This window comes from Arvicanthis niloticus, chromosome 19 (genome assembly GCF_011762505.2).
Source record: "Arvicanthis niloticus isolate mArvNil1 chromosome 19, mArvNil1.pat.X, whole genome shotgun sequence".
NCBI lineage: Eukaryota > Metazoa > Chordata > Mammalia > Rodentia > Muridae > Arvicanthis > Arvicanthis niloticus.
This window is the reverse complement of record NC_047676.1, coordinates 19,787,170-19,814,602: the sequence shown is the minus strand read 5'-3', so window position 1 is coordinate 19,814,602 and position 27,433 is coordinate 19,787,170. Positions and strand designations below refer to the sequence as shown.

The 27,433-nt window shown below is 36.3% G+C and overlaps 1 pseudogene; it reads left to right on the top strand.

Moving 5' to 3' along the window:
* The window catches only part of LOC117723721 (large ribosomal subunit protein eL6 pseudogene), a 90,301-nt pseudogene extending 64,797 nt beyond the window's left edge, over positions 1-25,504 (top strand).
* The last annotated feature ends 1,929 nt before the right edge of the window (positions 25,505-27,433 follow it).

Genomic DNA, 27,433 nt, shown 5'->3' with positions numbered 1-27,433 from the left:
AACTAATCATTACATGATCTATTATATTAAGAGTTTCTATGGTGGGAGTGATTTTCATTTCAAATAATCCAAACAAAAAAAGATACAAAACACATGATTTAAACAACAAAAACAATTACATTGCTACTTGTTTTACATTTCAACCATTACTGAAATTTCACTCGTATTTTGTTTTATTTTACAATTATATCTACAGCTGTATGCTATGGGAATGTTTTCCTTATTTAATTAACAGCAGCACTTTTTTATAATAGAAAAATTAACAATCCTCAAATTGTTAATCCCCTGTCAATATGAAACCATCTGGTGTCAATTTCTGTGTAGCAGGATAACATTTGAGTCACTCATGTTCTACACAACTTGCTCAGTGTTGATAATTAATAAAATTTTATTAATTTTTTTCTGGTGTAGAGAGTAAAGCTATTGTTTTAGATAGGATTTTTGTCCATTATTTTTTACTTGAAGCTCTAGTTATAATTTAGTGTGTTGTTTTTGTCAAAGAGAATGACACTTTACAAAAGTGAATACAAGAGGAGGGTCACAAGACTATGCTTTCATACACATTACCTGATTTAACGTGTAGACCGAGCAGCATGATTCAATAGAATCCTCAGATTCGATTTCCTCAGAAACTATTTCTTATTTGTATTTTCAAATATACTGTAACCTTTTAAAATGAATTAAGAGAAAACTAGCTATTAAAAGTGTATTATTGTGTGATCAAATATGTATTCAAGAAATGCCAACATTTTGCTCAATCTTTTTGCAATTAGAGACTTTGTATACTTACATCTTCTGTCTTTTCTAAACCTTTATATTATTCTCCATAGATTTCTTTTACCCCCAGTTTATTATGACGATGTCATTCCAAATTTTTATTCTATTATTTCTTAGTAGCTGTTACTCCAGACTTTCTCTTACTATAAATGTTCTTTCTTTTTATAAATGGTGGCGGGGAAGGTTGTGTTGGGGTAATTCAGGAATTATGACTTTCAGAACTTCAGTTGTTTTGTTTTTCCTGCTACAAGCACACATAGTAATCTTGCTAATACATTTCAGGAACTTGGGAAATAACCCACTATGAAAACCAAGTGTGAACCCACAAAAGTATCTTATTTCAGAAACTGATACAGATATAGCAGAGAGACAGCTGTGTTTGGCATCTAAACCACATATGTGTGTGTTGGGGACAGCAGGGGGAGTTGAAGAGGTGGGACAGAATAAACTTTTAAGACAGAAAACTACAAATGAGGTGGGGTAAGGCACATCCAGTCAATTTTATGCTTACATTGGGTACCTCACACCTGGTATTTCATGTGGGTTTCCTTATCACCAGTGGTTTCTTTAAGGGGCTGTTGGAAGGGCCCCTGGCTGAGAACTAAGCAATGGAGATTAGGGTGTAATGTTGAGGTCTAGGTTCATTCGGGATACCCGGGGCCAGAAGCCAGTTCCAGGAATTCAGTTGTTGCTTTGAATTTAGCCTAGTACACAATGGACAGTATATAGAAGACAGAGTCCCTGTAGCTAAGGAGGTCCTCACAACTTTCAGGAACAGAAAACCCTCAGAAATTCAATGCAGAACATAAGAGAGTCGTATGAACAAGATAATCTTGGAAAATAATTTATTGTCGATATGAAATATCACTCTTCCTGGTAGTACAATATTTTAAAAGAAAAATAATGTCTTTATTCAGGGGAGCATGTAAGACTTACTTTTGTTGCCAATCGGGAGATATTTTAGAATATGGCACATGATTTGTTGTTCACATAGTTCACTGCTAGCATTCATCCTGTTCTGTGATTGGGGAAGAGCGTTCTAGCTGAGGAAAGGAAAGGTAATATCACAGTAACGAAGCAAGAAAACAAATCAAAGAAAATACCACCTTGATAAAATGCTTAACAATGTGTTTTTTTTTTTTTTCCCTCCAGCTTCCAGGCTTGGTCAAATGAAGCCTGTAGATAAGCTGTCTTTGCTATTTTGTAACAAATTCTCTGAAGGGGGAGGATTGGCACACCTCAGCTAGTGTTCACAACTTGACAGACTGAAGGCATCTTCTCTAAAAGGGGTTCCTTAAGAATGGGAGACACAGGAATATCCCAGTGACTGAAAGATATAGGTCACCTACCTGTTCACTTAGAAGTCCCTTTTCCCAGAAAGTCACCTTCACCAAGTTTCCTCCTATCCTTTCCTTTTTAACACTTAGTGTGGCTATAAACTCTCTGTCTCCAAAGCCTATAGGAACAAATAGAAGACAGTGCAAAAAGTTAAAAACATACAGGGATTTGGAGTTCATGTAGGATAGTGATTTAAGATTTAGTTCCATTTGTATTTGTACAGAAGTCTTACTTCTGGTTTTTTATTTGGAAATTATCATATGCATCTATCTTCTAATAATACTACAGAAAATGTCCATTTTTTTTTACTAACTTGTAATACAATAATCTCAGAGTTCTTTAAGCCATGAGTTTGTTAGGAGTCTCATTTTGATGTAATCATAAATATCTTCATTGCTTTCAAGAAACTGAAGGAAAGAATCCAGGTCTAATGGAAAATCTCATATTCTGTAAGCCATCCATAAATGATTCTGAGGCCGGAGCCCCCTTTCTCTGTCTCCAAAGTCATAATTATTACATTACAGCTGAGAATAATAGTTATTCTGCTTGCTCCACACATTGAAAAGATTTATAGATTTCAAAAAATCCAAGCAATTAAATTGGTCATGTTTGGACAACTCATCTAGTATATACCTAAATTAACCAAATCTTGATTTTGCCATATAGAAATATATATGCAACATTCCAGGCAGAAACTAAGCCTTTTCATCTCGGTAAGTTCAATTTTCTGCTCTACACAAGCACCCTCAAAAAGTGTCATCATGTTTTGTCCCTGATAACGGTTTTATTTTTCTTTATTTCCTCACACTAACTCTTTTTCAGACTTTTCTTGTAATGGTAATTAGCAAAAATAAACAATTAAACTGTGATTGGATGATTTTAAACATCTCTCTTTCCAGTTTAGTTTAGCGTTCAAGTTTCATTCTCTTTGGTAAGGAATAACACAAATAGCTATGAGACTTTAGACAATTAAGTTTGATGTGCACATTTTTAATTCTCTCAACTGTGATAATGCCTTGATCTGCACAGTGCATACTAAAGACCACACTGAACAGAGGCTCTTCTTCCAAAGATGCAAACACAAACATTTGTAACCAAATTGAGATAAAATGTGACCTCTCTCGACTCTAATAGACTTACGGTCTATTCTATTACTCTTCCTCTATCAAAAATTGTAGTCTGATCATAACATATGCACACTCTGCTCAGAAATTTATTCATCCCTGTCACACAAAAAATAAATAATATATTCATTACATTTGTAGAATAGGTTATCATTTCTTTACTTTCTGAAAATATAAGAATACAATGCATGTGAAGCTCAACGGTTTTCTAAAAGAAAAATAAATCTCATTTATTTTAAATAAATCATAGGGTTATATATGATTCTTAGCTTCCTAGAATAATGTTTGAATATGCTTTTTATGTTAGCACTGAGTGGAAAAAGGTACCTGGATACTAAATTCTTTCAAACAGGATGTGTGATTGGATCCTGGTGAATAATCATTTCCAAGCAAGATAATAATGTAAAAGTCTGGGAATATTCTTTCACATTTGAAGCATCGTCTACTATGCAAAACTAGCTTTTTTATTCTGTTCTTATTGAACTTTGTTAATACACATATTATCTATCTACATGAGGAAATATTATTTCCCTGAAATAGAAGGATTAACACAGTTTAGATGGTTTGTAAATCTCATGCAATATATTTTTTAAAGGATGCCAGATGAATGAGTAAGTTGTGATTGCTATTTATGTGATTCATTTTTATAGAAAAGAGTCTACACTGGTTTTCATTACTTCTCTTTATTTATTGTATTTGCATTATAAAATTTTCTTGTATCTTACATTTATAAAATCCAGACAAACTGGGCTTGCATATGTTTATGTGGTGACAGATTAGTACAATAAGGAAAATGAATTAAAAGGTAAGTAACTGCAGGACAGAGGGATGTAATTTTTAGCTCTGGAATGTTTCTGTTAAACAACAGGACTAAATGGTATGTATTTGATACTAACTACTCAAGGCAATGGCTAGATAACTTTTGTTTTCTTTTGCTTTGAGGGAACATAAATGTGGATTTAATTCTGTTGGTGTGCATATCATCTGTAAATTCTATGTGCTTGAAACACCCAAGGACACAAACTTTTGTCTGAGAAAATGTCTGCAAAGACATAGTGCTGCAAGCATGATTGGAAGGCCCTCGCAGTCAAGTCGGATGGGACTAGAATTTGCCTGAACTATAGTAAATGATTTTCATGCAGTTAAGATAGAATCAGAGATAATTACTTTAGGATACAATTTCCCTGCGTGTTAGTTATCTTTTCAGTCTCATTTATTCTCTTCTCCCAAGCCAATCCAAGTATGATTATAAGATACAAATATAAATGATCAATTCTGAGGCTACTAAGTTAGGTATCTTTGAAGAAACATTAAAAGCTATGTACATAATCAGGGAGATGAATAAAGCCAATTCCAATCATGACTACTTTTCTGCTTCCTTTAGTTTTTTTTTTTTTTTTTGTGAAGATCATGATCAGGTAGAACTGGATCTATTGAACGATGAAATTACTTCTCTTGGAAATAAAAACAAAGACTATTCTTTAAGACTAAAGAGTGATACAAGCTGCAAAAATGATAGAAACAAAATCTGTGAAAAACTTAAGTATATTGTAAATATAGCTTAGAAAAGACAATAGAATACAACCTTCTAATGAATTTATACAAATTGAGCATTTATTCAAGAATGAATTTACACATTCCAGAAAATATGAGTTATGTTTGCAAAGATAAAATGACCCTTTGGGATATCCTATGGAAGTCCAACATGCAGATTGTCAATATTCTTCACAGAAGCCAGCAATAACCAAAACAATTACAAATTATAAATTATTTTTTTCTAAGTGAGCTGATATGCCTTTTTTTTCATAAAAAAAAAAAAAAAAAAAAAAAAAAAAAAAAAAAGCAAACAACCATGGAAAACGTTGGATGATGACAGATCCTTTAGTCAGCATGAAAATTGCACTGACTCACCGGGTAAACTTGTTGAGCTAAAAGTTTGAAAATAATCATTTAAAAAAAGTATATTCTTTATTTTTTCTAAAAATTTTAACAGCCAGACCTCTACACACATAAATCAGTCCTGTCATCAGCCTTATCCTTAGAAGTGGTCAGTAAAGAAGTGAGGGAGCAAGGTCTGTGGGTTTCAAACAAAGCCGAAACTGAACTCAGTCAGTTCCATGCTTAGGCAAGTTGGTATTGAGAAAAGCATAAATATTTAAATGGTCAAATGAAATAAATAATAACCCAATGTCTCTATCACACAAAAATAAGAAAATATAAATGGTGCAGCAACTTGGAAAGAACAATAAATCCAGAAATAGAAGAGTTTTTAGGTAATTTACAGTAGTATAGTATTTTAAAAATATTTACTTTTTAAATAAAAAATTTAAGAATGCTAATATGCTGAAAAAAAGCCCAAAATAGTACTACCTTTTCTAATGTTAGAATTCAACTTTGTGTCATGTTAGAACAAATGACTTGGTAAGTGTGGAACATGTTTCTTAATATGTAGGTTATTTCAACACTTTTTCTAATAAATTTATGTTTACAGTTTATGACTCTCATCATTGAGATAATTGTTTCTTATTGATTGATTGAGTCACCATCACGTTTGATATAGGAATGGGTTAGGCAGGGGAGTAGATTAACTGTAACTGTATAAATGATATCTGAGTATAGATAAAAGGATCTTTAAGATATGTTAAGACTTGGAAGATGACATACTGTTCTTTATATTGGAGAGATTTGCTGAGAGACTAGAAAAAATGTTACTCATTGTTTTCTCAATAAATTACATAAGCAGCTCCTTGTTGACCCTCATCTGTAAAACCTGGGATGGGGAGCTTGTGAGAAGGTGCATCAGATGTGTAGAAGAGAAGGGAGCCATCTCTAGAGTGGTATGGTTGTTAATAATTTGTCCTCGGGATTGTCTATCTGTCCCAGGAAGCCAATGAGGCTATTAGCAAAATAGGTGTGGTTCCAAGGAGACATTGGATATTTGGGAGCGGGGAAGGAGGGAGGGTAAGATGATCACATTATGTCCCTTGCCTATATTCTGTAAGGTACATGCTCTTCCAGTCCTTATCATGGTGAATAAGGCATCAACTTTGGTTAATAGTTGAGGTAATTCCCCTATAGGGGTATGGAGCTCCTCCAGGTTTTCTTGAGGTTGATATATAAGACCCCAACTACTGTGGGACAGGAATTAAATATAAAGAAGACATGCATTGGCTGCTGTGGATCATAGTCAGCTAGGGAGGCATTTTTTTTTTTTTAATTTTATGGTTAATAGAACAAAGGACCTTTGCTGCTGGTGTCAGCGAGTAAAGAGAGGAGGGGTCTCTGTCACCCTTAAGTAATTCAAATGGAGCCTGTAATCACCTGCTTGGTGTGGGGATCCAAGACTTAAGCCTACTGATATTGCCTAAGAAGCTTTGAAGGGCATTTAACATAAAGGATGGATGAAGTCTATAATTATTTGTTGGTTGGACTGAAGTTAGGGCAGTTTTGGTTTCTAGGAATGTGATGGAAGGAAAGAATTGGATTGTATCTTCTCTTATAGTAAAGCTTTTATTTTTAGGGCCTTTGTGGCTTGTGGCTTAAGGTATTCTAGAGGTAGTTTTTCATCCTGTTTTTTTTTTTTTTTTTTTTTTTTTTTTTTTTTTTTATCTTACTACATTAATAGGCCATCCATCTAGTGGTATGTATGGGGACCTGTTTTAATAAGGGGTTTTAATGCATGGGATACTGCTTCCTGGCAAATCATCAGACTGTTAGCCATGTCTTGAGGGAGTGTGATTCACTTAAATCTATTGGCTGTCTCTGAGTAATTGATTTTAGGTACTGAGGAAGCAAAGCATTTTCTTTGTTCATTGAGTGATATTGAAAAGAAACAATCTTTAATGTCCAATATCAATACTGGGATGCTTAAAGGTATGTCAGAGGAAAGGGGGAGGCCAGGCTGAGGTGAGCCCCAAAGTTTCATGGTTGTGTTGATTTCCCTTAATTCTGGAGGAATCTCCAGGTCTTGTGTTTCTTTATAATTACAAAGACCAGGGTTTTCCAGGGGCTTCTAGAGGAATGAATATGTCTTATGTCTAACTGATGTTTAACTAATCATTGTAAGATTTCTCCCTATTTAGAAGCAGTTCAACCCAGATGAAATCATCTGTCATCCTTCCCATGCAGGGTGTTAGGTACTTAATACTTGCCCTTAGAATTGGGGGATCATTTGATCTTGGTATTTTTCTATTTAGAGGCACTGTCTCTGTTTTTAACTAGCAAGGACCACATTTAAATTTTCTAAGGTATCTATACCTAGCAAGTTAGTGGCCACATAGGCCACTAATGGTGTGGTGGTCCCATTTGTTCCATCCAGGTCTTCCCATTTCAAAAATTGGGGGAAGAAATGCTTGGGAGAGACTGCCTACTGCCATCAGTTGATGCCCAGGTTAGAGGGTCCAACATGGGTAACTTTATCTTGTATTAGGACCATCTTATCTGCTGATCTATCAGGCATTTCATATTTTTTATATGAAAATTTTTTTATTAGATATTTTATTTACACTTCAGATGCCATCTCCTTTCCCCATTCCCCCCTTAGAAAACCCCTATCCCATGCCCCCTTTTCCTTTTTGCATTTATACATTTTTTTTAAATAATGTTAATCATAAGCGTTATAAGTTTGGAATTGTTCAATGAGAGGTGTAACCCACTGACCAACCTAGATATAACAACTATCTTTGACTGGTGGAGATACATGAATATCTGCCTCCCTGTCTCCCCCCTCTTTCTCTCTTTCATCACCTAGCTTCTCCTATCCTTCTTCTCCTCCTCTTCTTACTCCTTTTCTTCCTCTCAGTACTCCTCCTACACATCACCCTCCTGTTAAAATGAAACTTTTCTCTCAAAATACAATTAGAGCATAATTATGCCAATTTGTACCAGTGAGGTACAAGATAGTCCTAATACCCAGTCCATCATTTTGTTGACTAACCAGCACCTCTGTCATCTATCCTAACTAAAACACTTACTTCTGAACCTGGCTTTAGGATGAATGTCAGCTGACGACCATCCAATCAAATCTTTTCTCTTACGGTAAATAGCTATAAGTTTTCAACCCCGTCAGAAATCCAGAATGACTGAGTTAACTATAATTGTGGGAAGCACAAAGCATAGCTTCTAAAACTTAGCCAATTTATAGAGACCTCTGAACACCTGAAAAGCCCCTATACTACCGAATGTTGGAGCATCAAATCTTCAGCCTTCTGGCCCAGAATCATCTGACAGACCTTGGTGATGCAGGATTATTAAGGATTGATTACTCTGTCTAGGCAGATATAATCAGTCAACTATTCTGCAAGTGTGTCCTTTTCTGGACACTAATTTGTCTGTAGATGGAGAGAGGCAATTCTTGCCTAGTGGCTGTTACCACACAACTGGAGTAACTCCAAGGATGCTCAATTTCTTCTTAGAATCCACGACAGGAAGCTGTCAGGAGCAGACAGGTCTCTAATCAATATGAACATTAATATATAAATATTTGTAGCATCAGTTCTATGGACTTCTGATGTTTTGAAAACCAACTATCCATGTTAGGTAACCTGGACTGTTGTCTGTTCACTCCTCTCAGCTATTTCTAAGTAAAATATGGAAAGCACCCTAACAATAAACTCAAAAATATGAATTTGCTATAGTCCCTTAACTCATAGGTTAACCGTCCCAAATCAGTTAAAAAAGTTAAAAAAGGGCTGGGTCTAGGCATTGTATTCCTAAATGTGTTATAGTGGCACAATGCCCATGAGTGTATCAATATTCATCTCATTTTTATATTAATAAGAGGCTCGTACCAATGAAAACCTTAAATTTGAGATCAAAGTAAATTTTGTACCATTTAAGAATTTATAACTTCATCTTGATAATAATTATACAGATTTCTACCAGTAGGTTATGGCTATGCAGTAAGTCCTAGCTAATCCCCCCTGTTCCAACAAAACCACTACTTGTCCCTAGAAAGACAGACCATTATTAACCACATTAGTCCCCAAGCTCAGGGAATAGGGGCGCTGACTCTTCTTTAACTTCTTCAAGCTGATTAAGGGCGTTGAGATTTTAGAAGAGGAGTGGGGGGAGAGTAAGTTGATAAGCCTCTGATGCTGTGTCTTCACTGAATCCAGATGGAATTCCAGGACATCAGAGGTTTGGGCAGGTCTGCTCAGTATGCTTGATGAGTAGATACACCAAGGCTGTGTATTCTGCAATATACAATTCTCAGAACAAGTTTTAGTATCAAGAAAAAAAAAATTCCCACCCTCAGGGGGCTGACATTTTTTTTAAAGATGTTGGTTCTGAAGACTTCTCCCCCCCCCCCCCCGCTTCTTAAAATTGGTTGTAGTATTTACATTTCAGATTTTATCCCCTTACCCTACTTCCTCCCACCACCCAGAAACCTATCCCATCCCCCTCCTCATGCTTCTATGAGGCAGTGACCACATCTACCCCCCTCACTATCCCCTCCCCGCCCTCACATCCCCCCCCACTGTGTGTTCATTCATTCATTTTTCATTCATTTTTTTTATGGGACCAAGAAACTCCTCTCCCACCTATGTCTGACAGGGCCATCCTCCCCTACATATACCTCTGGAGTCTTGGGTCCCTCCCTATGTGTTCCCAGGCTGGTGGTTTAGACCCTGGGGGGCTCTGGTTTTTTGGCATTGTTGCTTTCCACCTGGGGTCAATAACCCTTTCTGCTCCTTCAGTCCTCTCACTAAGTTCTCCATTGGGAAACTCCTGATCATATCAGTTGTTAATTGTGAACATTGTCCTCTGAGTGTTTTAGTCTTTGGCTGACCTCTAAGGAGACAGCTATATCATGTTCCTCACATTATGCACTTCCAGCCATCCACAACAGTGTTTAGATTAGGTGGCTGTACATGGGGTGAATACCCAGGTGGAAAGGTCTCCTGATGGCCCCTCCTTCAGTTTCTGTTCCATGTTTTGTTTCCCTATTTGCTCCCTTGAGGATTTTTATTTCTCCTTCTAAGTAGAACTGAGGCATCCCTTCTTGGTCTTCCTTCTTCATGTGCTTCATGTGGTCTGTGGGTTGAGTCTTCGATAATCCAAGCTTTTGGGCTAACATCCGTGGAGATATGTTTGTGTAACTCTCTTCTTTTGGGGTTTTTGGAAGATTACTTTCTTGCTTTTTCTAGGTTGTAGTTTCCCTCCTTGTGTTGGAGTTTTCCACCAATTATTCTTTGAAGTGCTGGATTTGTGTTGAGATACTGTGTAAATTTGGATTTGTCATGGAATATTTTGGTTTCTCCATCAATAATGATTGACAGTTTTGCTGGGTATAGTAGTCTGGGCTGGCATTTGTGTTCTCTTAGGGTCTGTATGATATCGGTCCAGGATCTTCTGGCTTTTATGGTCTCTGGTGAGAAGTCTGGTGTAATTCTTATAGGTCTGCCTTTATATGTTACTTTGCCTTTTTCCCTTACTGCTTTTAGTATTTTTTCTTTGTTTTGTACATTTGATGTTTTGACTATTATATGGCAGGAAGTATTTCTTTTCTGGTCTAAACTATTTGGAGTTCTGTAAGCTTCTTGTATATTTATGGACATCTCTTTCTTTAGGTTAGGGAAGTTTTCCTCTATAATTTTGTTGAGGATATTTACTGGTCCTTTTAGTTGGGAGTCTTCCCCCTCATCTATACCTATTATCCTTAGGTTTGGCCTTTCATTGTGTCTTGGATTTCTTGTATATTTTGGGTTAGTAGCTTTTTGTATTTTGCATTTTCTTTGACAGTTGTGTCAATGTTTTCCATGGTATCTTCTGCACATGAGATTCTCTCTTCCATCTCTTGTATTCTGTTGGTGATACTTGTGTCTATGACTCCTGATCTTTTTTTTTAGGTTTTCTATCTCCAGGTTATTGTCCCTTTGTGATTTCTTTATTGTTTCTACTTCCATTTTTAGATCCTGCATGGTTCTGTTTAATTTCTTTTCCCGTTTGGTTGCATTTTCTTGAAATTCCTTAAGAGATTTTTGTGTTTCCTCTTTAAGGGTTTCTATCTGTCTACCAGTGCTCTCCTTAAGTTCTTTGAGAGTGTTATTTATGTCTTTTTTAAAGCCCTCTATCATCATCATGAGAAGTGATTTTAATTCTGATTCCTGCTTTTCTGGTGTGATGGGGTGTTCAGGGCTTGCTCTGATGGGGGAGCTGGGTTCTGATGATGCCATGTAACTTTGGTTTCTGTTGCTCAAGTTCTTGTTCTTGCCTTTTGCCATCTGGTTAACTCTAGTGCTGCCTGTACTTGCTGTCTCTGACTGAAGCCTGTCTTTCTAGTTATCTAGCTTGTGTCTGATCTCCTAGGGGTCCAGATGTCTCTGTGATCTTTTCCAGCTGCACTGATTACAGTGGTACCTCTAGGATGCCTCAGGATATGGTGCCTCCAAGGTAATAGTCCAGCTAGGTGTCTGCTGTTCTGGGTGCAGTGTCTCCTCTAGAATATCTCAGGATATGTTGTCTGAAGCTCTGAGTTCATTTGTTCCTCTGTGGATCTGGATTGAGTGGGCCTTCCAGTATGTCTCGGGTGGAATCCGGGGTCCACACAACAGCAGACCTGGCAGAGGTCTGATCTAGGCCTCAGATCTGAGAACTAGTTTCTAAGACACTGTCCAAGTTAGAGCGCCTGGGATCCCTGCTTCCTCTGGGTTCTTGGAGGTTGGGGACAGAGCTGCCACCCAAGATCTGCTCAGTGCTCTGGCCCAGACAGGAAGGAACCAGTGTTCCAGGCCAGGAGTAACTTCCTGGGTCCTTTTGGTTCCCAGTTACTCCCTGTTTAGGGCCGGCCCTACTGTCTGCTTACCTAGGATACTGCCTGAGTTCGAGCACCTGGGATCCCTGCTTCCTCTGGGTTCTTGGATGTTGGGGGCAGAGCTGCCACCCAAGATCTGCTCAGTGCTCTGGCCCAGACAGGAAGGAACCAGTGTTCCAGGCCGGGAGTGACTTCCTGGGTCCTTTTGGTTCCCAGTTACTCCCTGTTTAGGGCGGGCCCTGCTGTCTGCTTACCTAGGATACTGCCTGAGTTTGAGTGCTTGGGATCCCTGCTTCCTCTGGGTTCTTGGATGTTGGGGGCAGAGCTGCCACCCAAGATCTGCTCAGTGTTCTGGCCCAGACCTGAAGGAACCAGTGTTCCGGGCCAGGAGTGGCATTTCATATTTTTATGGACAATTTGTATAAAGAGTTTAAGGTGAGACTTTTCTAGTATGTTCATGACCCTGTGGATTTGTGGGTGTTAGCTCTTATTTGGCAGGGCTGAGTGCTACCCTGCAAAGAGTGTCAGGGGGTTGCCTTCTTTACAGTGTTTAGATTTGCAATTATTTTCCCAGTGAAAGCATTTTTTTCCCTGTGGGGACAGATAAGGTTTATGGGTAGCTGGGTCATTTTGGGGGCAATCTCTCATCTCATGTCTTGTTTCTCCACATTTAAAACATCTTGAATTTGGACTGTGTTGCAGTTGCAAAGGCCTGTAAAAGGGATGAGGCCTGATAAAAGGCAGGCCCAGTGTCATGGGTAGCCATGATCCATTTGTTATAATGTTAATTTTTTAACTCCCCAACATGCCTGCCTGTCATCCTTTCCCAGATAAGAATGTTTTGGAGCACTGCTTTGGCTGCTGGGTCTGTTATTTGTCTGTCTAAACTAGCTTGTTCCCTCAGTATAAAATCTGGGGGGTGGGGGGGATCAGTTGGTCTTTGTTTTGGGAAGGTTGGTCGGGAGATTTGCCCAGGTCCTGTGGATAAAGGAGTTAGATGGTCCCAGGCCTGGAATTCACATAAGAGAACTTGTTTAAAGCATCCAACAGGGAGCAAAGTCTGCTGAATCCCTGTGAAGAAATTACTCTGGCCAAATAGTTGGTCATAATTCAAGTTTATTAATTGTGCTGGGTTATTGTCCTGTTGTTGCTCTATCTGTTGATTGTGTATTTCATTTTCCTTATGCAACATTTGATATTCATCTCTCAATAGGGTCACCTTATCGTAGGAATAGAGGGCTGGGAGAAAAAGACAGATACACAAACACACACACACACACACACACACACACATATCTTCAGTCTTGGGAGTTAAAAAGTTCTTATTGAAACTTTGTAAAATAGATTTGTTCCTTGGAGCATTAATTCCATCTTCTCAGACAGCTTGGCATAATTCTTTTAGGTCTCCTGCTGGGAAAGAACACCAGACTGCTAGGTATTTATTGAGTTGTTAGGTGCTGATTAAAGGGGTGGTCACTGTGGTGGGTGGTCCTAGTGCCCTAGGCCATAGATGTTGAGGCAGCTTGGAATAATTGTTCTCAGGTCTCCAAGATACAAAGTTGTACAATGGCCATTGGCGGAGTTGAGTGTGGAAGAGAGTTTATCAGTGGTTGAGGATAATTGTTCATAGCATCTCTGGGTTTAGAGAGTTGCTTAATGGCCATGGGTTTTGGTGCATGGCCATTCTTAGTTGGGGTAGGGTTTGTCTTTGTGTCTTTAGCAATTTTGGTCTTAATTTCTGGGTCTCTCTTCTCTGTAGATAATGAAGGCTTGAAGGGTGGAAAAGGAGGATAAAGAGGGGAAGGGTGTTATGGGTTAATGAGTAATTTCTCTAATTAGTTGGATTCCTTTTTCTAAAGCAGCTAAATCAGCTAGTGGACAATCATCAGGGTCTTCCTCGTTATTTGAGTCTTTTCCTTTGTTTTCTTGTGTATTTTCCTCTAATGAGTCATTTTGAGGATTCGGTTTTTCTCCTATGCATTACCTCATGGCAGATACCATAGGCAAGAAACAGAGGAACAAACTACAGCTTTCGTCCTGGAAGTCTTTCTTATGAAGCAGGTAGGCAACTCAGGTCCAGATGCCTGGATCATAAATATTTGATGACGGGATTGATGGTTTAAACTGAAGCACTTCACTCTAGAATTCTGGGACCTCTCTTTGGGAGATCTTATGTCCTCTTGATTTAAGTAAGGCCCTAAGGCAACAAATTTGGAAATCCCTCTGGTGTGATGTTGAACTCCCTATGATTAAAAAAGAGGGAAGTGTTGCTAGTGCAATGGTCACTGTTCCTGATGTTCTTCGGCCACAGGGGATTGGTGTGCCTCACTGAACACCAACTTTACATCAGAATACAAAACTTGTAGCTATCTTTGTGACTTTTAAATGGTTGTTGTATCAACAGATTTTTGTCAGAGGTTTAAAGGTCATTGCCTACACCCAATTGGGCTTTCAAGATCTGGAAAGAGGGTAGGGGAACCTTCAACTAGTATTTGGGAGGAGCCCTGATCAAGAAGTGTCAGTTATTACACAAACGTTTTCCAGTCCTACACAAAGGCACAGACTAAACATATATCAAAGAAAAAGAAAGAGCATACTTATTCTCAGAGTGTGATAGTCTGGCAAGTTGTTGCCTCCAGTATTTGCAGAATACTCACAAGTCTCCATCTTGTCCTGTGATACACATTGAACATGATCTATAGTTCTCCCTACTCTCATAGCTCATTAGCCATATGGACTATAAGGACAGTGGTAGCAGAGACATAGAACTGGGGATTCAGAAGCCCTATAAGTACTCGTGGTAAATGATCACACTGAGGCCTGCTATCAAGAGACATATCAACATAGGGGATTCAAGGTATATAAAGCTTGGGGGTAATAAAGGTAGAAACATCCAGGATGGGCAAAGGCCATTTGGCTGTGGGGTTAGGATACCTGGAATGCCTCATGGGGACACATTACAGGAATTTCAGGTGATCTCTATACAAGTTTAATCAGAAGAAATTGATCCTGGAAGCTAATGGAGGCTATGTGACATTCCTCAGGTAGTGGGGGCTTAGAACTCCCCAGACAAGGTCAGAAAGGAAAAGTCTTGCATATAGAGAGTACTCCATTACATGCAGAGCCACATAAGGCAATTAGGACAATGGTAGACTTCAACCTTAATTAGCAGTGTGTTCCCAGAGACTTGCTTTTCAATTTTGCTACCCCAAGTATAGTTGGTGCTTTAAACCTTTGATGAATGTAGAATCAAGCTAACGTTTAGGAGTACATGGTATCTCCCGTCACAATATCATTGTCCAGTCTTGTTCTGCAGGGAATCATCTCCATACATGAACATATTGAATCTTCTGGCTAGCAAAGAGTTTATTTCTGTGTGGTGTAGTTCCAGCAGCAACCACAGTTGTCATTGCTCCCTAGGGCATGTCCTCTACTAGGCATGACCTGTGGTTTATTGAAAGACAATGTAGTTGTGAAACATACAACAGTCATTCTCAGAAGAGGCAGATTAGACCTGCGGTATAAATGTTTAATTGGTCATCCTCTGTTATCATTATTGTTAAGTGGGTCTCTATGCAATTTCTGCAGGACTCAGATTCCCTGGTGGATTTCCATCTACATTTCTTTTCTTAAAGGAAGAATTGGAATTTAAGATTAACTAATTTTATAAAGATGTCTAATGCAATGGGTATGGTAATCAAAAGGGATTTTTTTTTTTCAGGGCCCATTAGAAAGCTGTTGAATAAGGTCTCTATTTTCTATATTAAAAACAAAAGAGTTGCTGTTCAGGAAGAACTGTTTTATCTCAAAGTTACTAGGATATGAATCGACTGCATTTGGGTATTTAGAGAAAAGAAAACATTTAGGATTCAAGTATCTGAAATCCATGTTTATTGTTTCACATGATCCTTTACACCTTCATCTTTAATTTCTAATTGGAAAGACATCAATGCAATACAGAATGTGGAACTGCCACAGACATTCACACTCTGAAGTGAGTGTGTTTGCAACCTTGTTTCTCAAGTTACCCTCCTGTAATGTTAAAAACTTTCCTGTTTCCAAAAGATCTCTGGAGTCCTGCCAGTTTGTAAACAGCCTCTGTTGCTGGGCAGCTGAATTTGCCCAAATGAATGAAGCTTTAATTATCTCCAAAACTTGATGTCAATTTGGGGGTAAGCTTTGTCTTAGAATGTAAATTAAAATTTTCAAGTGAGCAGGGTAGCTTAAGACCTGCTGCATTTAATTTTCAAAGCTAATTTTGTACTTTCTGTGTTCAGTCATTGTGGCTGGATTCCTTTCTCAAAATTTATATTGAAGGTATTTGAAAATTTAAACATCTCAATGGAGTTATTAGACAATAGTTAGTGCAAGTGTCATCAAATATATCACTGTAATGGCCAAGTAGCTTTTGTTGTATTGTGGACATTAAAAATATTATACAGTGTCTCAGTGTGCTGTTTAAGCAATGCATTAGCCAAAAAATCAATATGTAAATTTCTGAGTGTGGCTGTGTTTCAATAAAACCTTATCTATAGACACTGAGGTTATATTTCCATGTTACTTTGTATAAAGTATTTTTCTTCCAGTTTTTTTACAATATGGGAAGATAAATAACAAGAGAAAGACAAACAATCAATGGCTATGTATTATGTGCTGATTGCTATTGCATTAATTATAAGTAGATAACAATAAGTAAGGAATAAAATGCTTACACTCATTTCCTAATTGTAGTAACAATTTCACAATTTATTTAGAATATTATACTAAGCATCTTAAGTATATGTATATATGTATATATATACACATATGTGTGTGATATGTATATATATGTGAAATCAAAAGAATGTACTTAATTATTTTTATGTACTCAAAGCAAAATACTCTGGTGAAGGCAGGTAAAATAGCACAGAGGTAATGATGTTTACTGAGCCTGATGACCGAAATTAGAACTCTAACACCTATGTAGTGGAAGCAATGGACAGATTCCCAAAACATTTTCTCTCACAACCAAAGCATGTTGTGGTACATACATACATACATACATACATACATACACACACACACACACACACACACACACACACACACACACACACACACACACACACACACAATGTATTTTGGTATGCATTAAAATATTAACAGAAAAAATCCAGAAAAAAATAAACCCTTTGGTAGAAGAAAGTGAGAGAAGTGGCCACTGTTATTCAACATCTCTGGGCACGAAAGTCATAAAGCAAGTATCTAATTATATATATTTAATGTATACATTTTAATTGAAATAAAATTACATCACTTTCCCTCTTTAGGTTCATTCATTCACACTGAACTTGCCTTTTCAAGGTACACTCTGTCTTACCCATTTCATGTCCAAACTCAAACCAAAAATGTACTTTTCTTTGATATTATTAGTAATGCATATAATTGTTAGCATTAATTTATAAATGCAATCTGTTGAATCCATTTTTGTTGCTTTTGTGTTTATGGTTTCAGGTCTGGTCAGTTTGTATAAATAACTGATAAGGGGCTCATCCCTGGGAAAAGCTTTCTTATCTGCTTCTGACCGTCATTACCTGCCAGCAGGTAGTGGTTTTTCTAGGGTTGAATCACCATATCCTATTTCCATTTCCATGTTAGACTATCTGGGATATTGCCATTGGTCTGGTCTTGTGTGTGCAGTCATTTGTAAGAATTTCTATTCCACATTAACCTCTTAAAGTTCTGACTTTTACAATCTTTTATCCCCTCTTCCCTAATGTTCTCTGAAGAAGCAGAAGCAGTGCTATAGATATATTTGGGGGTCTCAGGTCACCGATACCTTTTGGTCTCCAGTTGTGGTTTTCGATGATAGCCTCAATTACTGTTAGGAGAGTCTTTGATGAGGATGGGAACCAAATTTACCTACAGATATAATAATAAGGTTTGGGAGGTGATTAAGATTTGTAGGCTTTAGCAAAATGGCAAAAGTTGATTCTCTTCTAAAGTCCCTGATTGCACTAACCCCAGTGAGTTGGGTAGGTTTCTTGAACTAGGCATAGTGTTTTTTCTATTGAAGGGGAGTTAGGTCCAATTACACAGCTGTGGGTTACCGCTAATATTTGAGTACCACTATTACATGTATATAGATTTCCTCCCATGCTGGCCACTATTATGATCCATAGATTTCAAAACTACAGAGGACTACCAAATGTGTCCTCCCAATGGCAGCTTTTATAGTATTTTCTTTTATCAGGGAAGCTAGATCGTAGAAATGAAACTTTCCAATTAAATTGAGACCAAATGACCTGAGTTTTATGTCCTATGTCTTCAGCACGTTCAGCAACAGTTGCTAACTTTCAATCTCTGAGAGGCAACCAAATAGTCCAGTTTTTACTGGGAGTCACTTGGTAAACCATACCCAACCATTCTGAAGGAGGCTTCGGTAGGCTAGCACTGGGGTTTTTGAATGTCATTCTCTCTTGTGGTAACATTTTCAGTCCAAGTGGAATAGCTTCCTTTAAAGTTTGCACTTGTACATGCATACACACCTACACACACACACACACACACACACACACAGAGAGAGAGAGAGAGAGAGAGAGAGAGAGAGAGAGAGAGATTTTGAATAATTTTAGGTAAATATAAAATAATATTCTTTGAAGCTTTATTAAGTTATTGAAATTTGTTCTACCTCCTTTTTTCCCCTTCTATATTGATCTCCTCACCTTCCCAGGTTAGATTCCCTGCTTTTTTCCCTCCACTTATCTCTGGTATCTTCTTATTCCTCTCTCAAGCTCAGCCCCACCACCACTGCCTTTGGTTTCTTTGTACTTTCCTTGTTTCTGCGGTTACTACATATTATATATGAAGATGTGGAGGAAGAAGAAAGATAAGAGAGAACTGTCTCATCTTTTTATAATCTGCTCCCATTTTAATTTGGGTCACAGAGACTTTGGTAGTGATTTGCTTTCATTCTGTATTCCTACTGTGAAGAAGTGTCTGTATGCAGGATGACTTTGCCAGATGCAGAACTTCATTAGAGTTCTCTATTGCATATCCGAAAGAGAGGTAGCTAAGTAAAATCCAGAACTTAAATTATTAAGTTTGACAATGTCTAGCTTGGAAGCACTGGGCAACAATGATGCACTTTCATTAGTTGTTTGTAAAGGAGAAAATATGTTTAGTTTTTTTCCCCTCTTTTATTTAAAAGAATTTTATATATTTTTATGTTTCTCCTCTCACAAATCCTTATACATCCCTGCTACCTTTCTACTCACCCATCATTATGTTCTATCTATCTATCTATCAATCTATCTATCTATCTATCTATCTTTCTATTTGTCTATATCTAGTATATACATCTATCATCTATCCATATATCTACATGTCTATCTATAACTCATTTGTTCATCCTTTCTCTTTCTAAACCAAATGAAAATAAACACAAGCAAAATATCCAATGATACAAAATAAAAATAAATGAAACACCCCCTTTCTGTTTGTTTGTTTGCTCTTTGTTAACTACTACTGAGTATAGGTCTTCCCTTAAATGTGGTTGATATACTTAGTAAAACACCATTATAGAAAAGTGATATTCTCTTTGCCAGCAGATATCAATTGCTAATAGCTTCTTGGTTTGTGGTGGGACTTTGCATCCATTTCTCTTCTCCTGTATTATAATTTTGTCTGGTGTGAACCTGTGCAGGACTAGTACATTCTGCTACAATTTGTGTGAGTTCATATGTGTATCAGTACTATTGTGTATGGAAGACACTACTTCATCCACAACCTCTGACTCTTACAACAGTTCCACTTCTTCTACATAGATCTCTGGACTTTGAGAGGAAGGGTTTGATGAAGACATCAAACTTTGAAGCACTCAGTCATATATGTTTAATTTTCTACAAACTTATTGTTAATTCTTCATAATATCTAACAGCTTCAAATATTCACTAAATGAAGTGTTTGGAATTAGTAGAGACTACCCCTTAAGCCTTGTTTCGCCCTTGGGGTCTTAAAATTATGATTAATGTTTTTTAAATCTATGACAAAATTTAATCTAGGGTTGGTGTATTTCACTTAGACTTCCTAATCTATCATTTTAGGAGGTCAGCGCAGGAGCTAATTCGGGGGCCTAGAGAAAGGAGTTGAAGCAGAGGATATATGAGACTGCTGCTTACTAACTACCTCATCATGACTATCACAGCTTGCTTTTTTCAACAACATAAAACTATCTTCCCTGTGCTGATGCAGTACATAATGGACTGGCTCCTCTTATATCACCAGTCTATCAAGAAAACTACCAAAGCCTTGCCTACAAGTGAATCCAGTAGGGGTATTTTATTTGTTGAGAATATGTAATAATATGTAATCAAAAATGTATAAGATTATCTAGCATACTGGCCTTTCTTGTTCTGAATAACATCCACCTACACATCTGACGACACTGAAGTGTTGTTACATTCTTCCTTGTGACTTCGCAGATACCTTTTTATCATTTTTCTTTATCAGATACTTGTTCTTCAGTGTCCCACAGTTTCCTTTCTTAGGATTCTTTCTTTTCTAGTGGAATCACAACTCTAAAAAAAATACCAAAGGTAAGAAAGCTGTTTGAGTTTTGTTTATTTAAAAATGAATTATACTCTTCAGGTTTTACTTTACTACTTATTTTACATTTAACAGTGTAAAATAAAATTGTTTCATAAAATTTTAGGACATTTAAAAGATTATTATTGCTCCTAATATTACTTTTCGGATTTTTATTTGCAAATAATAATAATACATAATAACAATTATTACTATATAATCAATTTCCTTCCTAGTTTTCTTTTCTACCCAATATTAAAATTTATAGCTCTTTCTAAATTCTTCATGTATACACACACACACACACTCTCATATATATATATTTTTTCAATATTTATTGTCATATATCCATGCAAACATGTGTATAGACCCACAAACTGTATGTGTTTTATTACATATTAAAATGACCTTTTCCTTCATAATTTTAATGATTTATACATTTAGAATTTTATTTAATTCAATTGTGAGAAAAATTTTTGAATTATAAAATATTTCTTTCATTCCTATCTTGATTTTGATCATTACCTGATTATTTTTCCCAATCCATACTTTGTCTTTTGTAGAGTATGAAATTTCATTATTGTTATCTTTCTTCCTTACCAAGCATAGATTGGAGTTTTAAGTTATATTTTAGTCTGTTTCTTTCTCTTTTCTGAATTTTCCAATTTATATCATCATGCATTTATGACACACCAATTTCTTTACCTTTATGTGTTTTTAATAAATGTAAATGGCAGGGTCATACTAACTCTTGTCAAAATATTTCTTTAAAATGTTAATTAATTTTATTTATAGACAGTTTTTCACATGCATATGATAAACTCTGATTATTCTTACCCACACCATAGATTTCCCTCCTCTCACTCCTGTCAATCTCAATTCCTTCCTACAGGCCTTTTGCCATGTATAGTTGCCGCCTCTTTTGGCATTGTTTTATATTCAACTAAATTTAATCAGGGCCCTCTATGTGACCACAAATATGGAACTATCCTAAGAATACTGGCAAACTCACGAGTGGGCAAACATCTGAAGATTACTATTCCCTGTCCCATAATCTATTAGTAGCCAGTCGTACTCTGTAGAAAATCATGGCCCTGTCAGCTCCTTCCCATTCATAGATGGGTGTTGACAACTTCAGTCTTGTTCAGACCCAGCCAGTTCGGGTGACTTCGCTGCTTTGACACCTCGATTGCAATGATTATGTCCTCAAGATAATATTTCATGATTTCTTCCCTCATTCTTAGTGTCTTGAGAGGCTTTCCATTCACTATCATTCTTTATAAGATAATGTTTTCCTGATTTATGCTAAAGATAGCATTTGCCTATAGTTATAACCATATTCAAAGGGCACATTAACTTTCTTTTCTTTTATTCTTTAATGTTTTTTTACAATCCAGTCTTTATACCCGTCTCACTCCACCCTCTGATTGCTCCACATCTCATACCTTCTACCCCAACTTCAAGATAATGTCCCTTCACCCCACCCCCACTCCACCAGACCTCAACATTCCCGGGGGCCTCAAGTCTTTTGACAGTTAGGTGCATCTTATCTAACTGAGTCAAGAACCAACAGTCCTCTACTGTATATGTGTTGGAGGCCTCATATCAGTTGGTGTATGCTGCCTGGTTGGTTGTCTAGTGTCTGAGACATCCCGGGGTTCCAGGTTAATTGAGACTGCTGGTCTTTATATAGTGTTGCCCTCCTCCTCAAAAGTGAGATGCAGATATTTGCACATTGATTTTCTGATACTTTTTCCCCAGGATCCAATTGAAAATTAGGTGTAGTGTGTCTTAGGAATTGAGTCTAGTTTCTCAGGCATCTACATGCTAGGCAAGCACTCTTGCTTACCCATATTCCTATCCTTTGAAATATATACTAAGTAATAATTGAATAGTAAAATTTAGGGTGATCAGATTCTTGAAGACTACAGAAGAGAGTTCTGCCAGCATCACCACTTCGTAAGTATTATTTCCTGAAAAATATATTAATTTTGTTAAACCATTCTTCTACTATCATCTATGTGGTAGGAAGAAAATCATATCATAGAAATCCTTTGAAAATTCTCTAGATAGCTTGTGCCACCATAAAGAAGTTTGGTTACTTTCCTAGAAAGGTGCATATAATTAAAAGTATAAGTATACATAACAAATCTGGAAATAAATGGAAAGCTGAATACCTCAAACTATAGACATATGACCTCAACAATAAGTATTAATATATAGAGGTACTTCCATTTTATAAAATTAGACATATAGTCTTTTGTTTTTACCCAATGTGTATTGTGCAAAAACACATCCATTGACAGAGTTGAGGAAACAACACATTCTGCTTCCCTTTTACCAAGAGCAAAAGTTGTTTCTTGAAATAAGTACTGTAGAAATGAATAGGTAATAAAATCATAAAATCAATCTAGATCTGTAGTTAGAGTGTTGACAGCTGCATATCTACAAAAAATAGTCAATATTTTTCTTGATGATAGATTAAAGTGAGATTAGTATATATCTGGATTTAATTTAATATTTCTCAGTATTATACATTTTCATGAGATTTAAAGAACTGAATTAGTTTAACATATTAGGTTACTTTTCGCCCATAGACTGTAGGTGATATATAGCTAATATAGACAATGTTAATATTCATATATCTATCTTGACATTTCCTAAATGACAAATATTACTGAATTCTTTTTGCTGATGGGTTCTACTTTGCCAATGTATAATTTTGTTATCATGGCTTCTGTCAGATTCCATCAAAAGGGCATACATAATTCATGTTTCTTATGGCACAAAGATATGATTATGCTTCAGTGGCTTAATAAAGCATGACAGAGGAAAATTTTGTAACCACTTAAAACTTATACACATGTCATATTGTGCTCATGTATAAGCTTAACAAATGAACTTTAAGTATTATTTAAAGTAAATAAGGTTTCATAGTAAATTATTAATAATCTACTAAGTAGTCACCAATCTATTAATATTATGGATATAGTTTATAAAGTATAAACCAACATAACTAATTTTCTTTGTAGATATTTTATGCATAAAGTCCTTATGTACTCATTTTTTCTCTTTTATTTTTCATTATATTAAATTCCTTTTAATATAACAGAGATGGCAGACATGTTTTTGTTGATGTTATGGCTTGAATATTTATCTTGTGGTTGTTTTCTTCTTTCTCTTTATCTAGAGATATGAGGAACAAATAAAGCCAACATATGAGCCAATTCTGAGACCAGATAACAGAGATTTAGTAGATGTCTACTGTTATAAGAATAAAAATGAACTAAGGGTTTAGATTCCCTTGTGTATCACTGATGTATAAGGCCATTGCATTTCTCAGAAGTCTTTTTTTTTTTTTTTTTTTTTTTTTTTTTGACTTCAAATCCAACTTGAAAATTTCGGGCTAGATATCTTCATGCAAAATTTTAATGAGAAACTTCTTTGCTCATTCATAACTCACAGTTCTAAGTGAGACAAATCATTCTTTAAGGTGTTAAGGTTGAATATACATTCATGACAGCCACATGTGGATAGCATAGGAAAATAATTTTTATCCAGAACACATTATGGGACTCAATGATGCTCTCTTCTTGTCACTAATCTTATTGGCATTTTTTACAGGCGAGATTCCATGATGAACATCTTTTTTCTTGTCATACTGCAAACTTTTTCTTTCACTTTAATACTTCCTTCACTCAAATGCATTAAACATAGGTAAGTCTGAGTTAATATTAGTTATTTAAATGAGAAATATAGGTGAAATACATGCTATTTAATTTGTTCCCAAAACCTTAAAATAAATAATTTTAGACAAAAATTGAATATTATTAATGGTTTTGCTGGATTTTAGTAAAAAGCTTCAATTTTTGCTAACATAAAAAAAAATGTTAGTGAGCATATTCTTTACCATGGACCAAAATTTCCCACAAAACTTTTTGTTACTCAGTAGCAGTATGCTTTCAGTATAAAGCATACAATTTTCGATAATGAAGTTTTAAAGTGTTAGTGTTCCTCTTAAAAGATAACTTTGAAAATATTGCTCTTATCTCATCAATGCAAGTAAGAGCAATTCAATTTGTGTAACACAATAAATAAATAAACAAAATATTTAGAAAAATAAACATTTTTATTCCAATTAAATATTTTAAGAAGGAAATGTTCCCGAATCAGTTATTTAGATGTTAAATATATAAATCTGTGAGTCAAATAAAATAACTTAAGTAATTTTGCTTGAAAAAATAAAAGAACAAAATTTACAACAAACGGCTCATCTTAAAATGGACAGAAATCCTTAAAAATTGCAGATTAAGCTCTTTCCTGTCTTGCAAGATGTTGTGTAAAAAATGAGGAGAAACCTAATACAAAGGGGAAGAAACGTGCAGCCAAGAAGGCTGGCAGTGATGCTGCTGCCTCTGGTGCCCGGGTTGTGGGTACCCTGGCGGCTGGTGCAACCAAAAAGTGTAACCATAAGGTTAAAAAGCCCAGGAAGGGGAAGCCCCACTGCAGCCTGTCCTGGTTAGAGGAATTGGCAGATTTGCTATGTATGTTAGAAAGGCCTTGTACAAAAGGAAATACCCAGCTGCCAAAACCAAGCTTGAAAGGAAGAAGGAAAACGTCCTTGCTACTGTCACAGCAACTGTTGGAGGAGAAAAAAACGGTGGTACCCGGGTGGTGAAACTTCAAAAATACCTAGGTATTATCCTACTGAATATATGCCTCGGAAGCTGCTGAGTTATGGCAAAAAGCCCTTCAGTCAGCGCGTGAGAAGGGTGAGCTCCAGCATCACTCCCAGGACTGTTCTGATGATACTAACTGGGCGCCACAGGAGCAGGAGAGTAAGTTTTCCTGAAGCAGCTGGGCAGTGTTTTGCTACTTGTGATTGGACCTCAACAAAGTTCCTCTGCGCAGAACAAATGTTCATATTGGTGACAGTAATATTTAAGAAAGAAGAGACCTTAATATAATACGTGGATTACTGTATAGCCTACTTCTAATTGCTTTTGATATGAGAATACCAGGTTGGATCTCTGGGCTTAGTGTCAGCAGCAAATTGAGTTCTGAGTCTTTAGGCAGAGACTGGGAATTACAACATAAGCTTCCCAGTTCCTGAAACTTAAACTTTGCCTCTCTCTATTAATGTCTTCACGGATTCTTCAGTTTTAAGTAACCTATCCTGGGACATCCCAGCCATAATTACAGTAAAAAAGTATGAATATATAATTATTCATACATTTGTTGTCTATTACGCTAAGTATCTATCTTTTCTAATCTATTATTTATCATCTACTTATCTTCATATCATCTGTAGTAATCTATCTATAATCATCATTTATCACTTATAAAGGTTTAATCTGTTGATCCATTATAAATCTGCATCAATATTTCTTATCTAAGTATGTATTTATCTATGTATCTATCTTCTTATCTATTTTTATCTGTCATTTATTATCTATATGTGTATGTATTATGAAGTAGTCATTTTATTTTAAGGTAAGTATGGACATGTCATCTATACTGAGTTAATTATCAAACATATTTTAAAGGTGGGTGATATATCAAGATGAGACAATATTATACATATGACTCATAATTTTCTTCCTCTTAATGTGTGATTTTTTTTTTTAACATATGAAGTTATTTAGTTGGGTTGTTGGCAGTTTAGTACACTAATTTGTAAGGACACATCCCATTTGTCAGGGAGAACTGAGGTCAAAGGTCGCCCTGGAATAGAGGAACAGCTTTAATCTTTGGCAAAATCTGTAAATCCACAGTTTTCTGATCAGTCTTTTCCTGCTCTGTAATCTCGTATTTCTCCTTCTACTTGTTGAAGATCTTGCCTTCCTGGTGACTGGTCTCATGCAGCTGCTTCTTCTTGAAGTGTCAGGTGTTTGGGAATTTTAACCATGCTGATATCAACTTTTGTAGAGGTGGCAATTGCAAACAGACCACTCAAACAAGGCATTAGCCACAAATGATGCATATCAAATGGCTATAAATCTTGATATGTTTTCCTATGAAGCAAAATGCAAAACCTCTGAGGTCCCCATACTATTGTCTTCTATGACAAGTTTTCTCCACTATTCACCTTCTATGATATATCACAAAAAGGCTGTAGGGCTACAGCTGTCCCTGTCCATTTTGTAATGATGCATGCATATCAAACAATGGGCATGTAACCAAACCCTTCTTTACTGACACCTGAAATGACTTAGAATACTGCCAGCACACGTTCTACATCAAAAAAAGGTGGATGACCTGTAGCCTCAGTGTTCTTGTAAAGATCAGGAGGCATGTCTCATGCAGAAAACAAAGTATGAGAATTTGTCTGTAATGAGCTTATCATTGTAAAATGTCTCCAACTGATTGTCTAATGTCTCCACACCTTGATTTCAAATGGCAACTTATTCCAGAAAAAAAAACATAGCAAATCAGAAATGATTCTATACCTTCTACTTAGTAAACCTTGAATTAAACAATTTTACTATGAAATTTTTCAGCGCTGATAAAACTATTACTTATGTGTGATTATTAAAAAATGGATCAATTCTAGATGATAAAATATCTACAGAGATTAATTACAAGTTTTGAAATTATCAGATAAGAATTAAGACATGTGTTTGTAAATATGATTGTTAACAGCGAAACATGCTTGTAAAGAAATAAACATGAATGAAATCAGCATAAAAAATTAACATGGTAAACAAATACAAATAGAAATTTCAGGACCAAAATATCAAGTATACCAAGTACAACTGTGCCGATTAGAATTGCAGGCACTACACAATGACTACCATATTTCAGTCTCAGCGGCTATAAACATGGTAGCCAGAGGATCTTTAGAAATATTAATTTGTGAGCAGATATTGAATGG